The 3,288-nt window shown below is 41.0% G+C and overlaps 1 pseudogene; it reads right to left on the bottom strand.

Annotated features, from left to right (window-relative positions):
• Window positions 1–968: 968 nt before the first annotated feature.
• On the bottom strand, window positions 969–1,990 carry LOC124959476 (mas-related G-protein coupled receptor member X1-like; annotated as a pseudogene).
• Window positions 1,991–3,288: the final 1,298 nt, after the last annotated feature.

Here is a 3,288-nt window from a genome sequence, read left to right as displayed (position 1 = left end):
TATGCACAGTGGAATACTACTCAGTCATAAGGAAAAATGACTTTATGGCCTTTACCAGTAAAGAGATAGATCTGGACACTATCACGCTAAGTGAAACTTGCCAGTCCTCAAAAGTCAATAGTTGAATGTTCACAGCTTCTGAGGTGGCCTGTCTCACAATGCTGTTCCATTTAGATCATGTCCATAGTGAGTCAATTGTCCCTGTCTTATTCTGAAAAACATATTCCAGTTCACAAGTGGCATAAGATTCAGATTTGGCAATTCAATAAACTTAGTACCTGCCTGGATTGCTTGGGGTGAACATATCACCCAATTTAATCATAGGAACAGCTTGAGACTCAACTTGTTCCAACTCCATGTCTTGTGCAATCTATAGTCTTGCATTCTTGGGATCTCTAGCCCTACACATGCCATGATTTCAGTTATGGAACTTGTTTCTAGGCTGTGTACTGGTACAGAAAACATCCAAATAACCACATATCAGTTCTCAGGAGCAAAGGTCATGGTCTTAACTGCTAAAACACAAGGCCAACTTGTCATCATGCTATGGACAAATGCTACAAGAACTTTTCATAAACTTCATTTCCTGGGTTGTCCTTATGCAGGTGGAGACTCTACCTTCAAACCACAGGGAACACTATTTTACTGTACCAGAACTCTCTCATTCAGAACCAATCTTTCTATCTTCATCAATGTCCTAACACATAACTCAAGACTAATTGCTCATAGCATAGAGACAAATAAGAGATCATTATTTTCTATAACTTCAGGTAGAAAATATTAAAAAATAAGAGATATATAATTTTGTACCAGTATCCTTTTTCCCTTGGAATAAACATGTCAAAGAAAAACATTAATGAAAAAAGATTTAGATGAAGATATGATGAGACATTTATTGAAATATCAAAAATTGATTGAGTCATTCTTACTTAAGATTGGTTTCCATAAGAAAAAGAAGAAAATCCAGATTAACATAAACCCATTGGAAGGCATGGAAGTACTTCAGGGGCCCGAGGCTGAGAGGAGAGCAGACAACTGTCAAGTGTGGCTGGGCACTGTTGCCTCTTGAAGGCACATCTGATGGACCATAGCAGAGGCTCTTCACCCCTGCTCCACTCTGCTCTCAGGGTTCCCTGAGAAAAGTTGCTTTCACATTCCTCCTTCTCAGGAGTGTCCTGCAGAGCCCGCTCAAGCACCAGCTTGAGGTTCTTCCCCCGTAAACGCTGCCTAAAGGAGCCAACGAAGAAGTAAATGATGGGGTTGGCAGAGCTGTTAACAGAGGACAAGACAAGTGAAACCAGAAAAGGGAAACTGTCTTGGGGAATATATTTCTGAATTCTGATTACCAGGAACAAACAGATTCCAAAGGGCAAACCACAAAAGAAGACTAATGCTGTGAGCAGGATGGTAACATACAGCCTTGTCAGAGGTTTTCGCCTGGATCCACAGAGCATCTTACCCAGCAAGGTCAGACTGGACCCTAAGAGAACCACAACTAAAAAAACCAGCCATGCCATGATATCAAAATCAAATTTTTTATAATGATCTTCAGTTTTTTTTGACATGAAAAAAATAGACCTTGTCCAGGATGCTCAGAAGCATGGACAAGGCCCAGAACAGGGTACACAAGATAGCTGATGTGTGTTTTGGGTGATGGCAGTGGTACCAAATGGGTCACAGGACTGACAGGCAGTGCTCAGTGCTAATAGTGCTGAGCATGCTCAAGCCTGCAATGTAGGAACTGATTGCCCCAATTCGTATGATGCCATAGGTAACGATGTGCATGTGAAGGATGCTTTCAATGAAATCCATCAGGCAATCAGCAATATAGAGGCAGAGAAGGAGGGAATCAGCCAGCAGCCAGGTTCAGCCTTTAGTAAAAGGCATTTCTGTGCATACGACAACCCAAGGACCAGAGCACAGATTCATTTCCTGCCAGCCCAAACAGGGAAATGATGAAGGCCAACACTCGTAGAATCATATTATTCATGTCACCAACTGGAGAAAGGTTCTCATAGCTTTCATTGGTGGTGTGGCTTCGGTTCTCCAGGCTGAGATGGTTGGATTCAGGTTCTTAATATCTTTATTGTGACCCCTGGGAACAAAAAGAAGACTTGAGCACTAGGGGCAATAGCTCATGTGATCAGGATCACCCTCCTATGAGATTTCTATATCCATTTCAAGGAATAGGGAAACATAGGTGAAGTATAGGTGAAGTAACTTATTAACAGCTAGGGATTCCTGAAGTATGGAGTCAAATCCAGCAGTCATTGTCTGAACACCCTGAGCTCTCTGACCTGAGCTAAGTGACAAAGAAATATGCTATAATCTGAACACCCCCAATCAGAGGGGACCAGCACTAGTCTATCCTGGGTCAGTTTTTTCTCAGGTGCTGGAATTGAGGCAGACCAAGAGGTGATTATAATATCCCCATCACAAAGAGGGTTTCATTCAAGGAGGCAAAAGGAGACCTGGCTTTATGGCCATGAGGGTAATGTGAGCTTTTGCAAAAACAGGACTGAAAATGACTCCGTAGAGAAATAGCTCAGTGTGTCAGACATTGAAGACAGGTTCACTTGTAATCCCCAGTGCTGAGCTCTGTGTTGCTCACATGACCTCAATATCTACTTAATGAATGAATATATGAACTAGAAGTCTTACAGTGCTAGATGATGCGGGTTAAGTGGAAAGTGAAATTAAAATACAATGAAAAACTTAACACACACACATAAAGAGATGAAGAAAATGCCATTCACCATAATCTTCAATGTGAGCAGTCCTGGATGTTTTTAGAATTATGTGTGACCAAATAACTGCTGTTGACTACTCAAGTGCCTTTGAAATGTGGATTTTAGATGGCTTTGTTTATCACGTATAGGCATTTGGTGAACAGTGTGGGGGTCAGATATGTGTCTCGGCTGAAATACTTAGCAGTATAGAAGAGGAGGGTGTGAACGAGGATGGGGTACGAGTCTCTGAAAAGAGGTACTTGAAAAAGGAGTCTTTCTACAGAGAACTAAGTGGTTCATACAATATTAACCTACTCCATTCCCTCTAAGGTGATCCTTAGTAGCATTTTTCTTTTCGATGAATGTTTTTGGGTGAGCAGAATATATTTAGTGAAATTAATAGAGGGCATGGGTTGAGGCATAGAGTTGTTCAAGCAGATTTCAAACAGGTAAAAGAACCAACTCTTAACAATTAAAAGGAGTTAATTTCAATGTTGCCACATAATTTCACTTTGGTTCTTCCAAAAAGTCTATGAGGTAAGAATTTCTATCTGTGCAA

The sequence above is a fragment of the Sciurus carolinensis genome, chromosome 11 (genome assembly GCF_902686445.1).
Source record: "Sciurus carolinensis chromosome 11, mSciCar1.2, whole genome shotgun sequence".
NCBI classification, from domain to species: Eukaryota; Metazoa; Chordata; class Mammalia; order Rodentia; family Sciuridae; genus Sciurus; species Sciurus carolinensis.
Note: the sequence above shows the minus strand (reverse complement) of the source record. Positions and strands in the feature narration are given on the sequence as shown.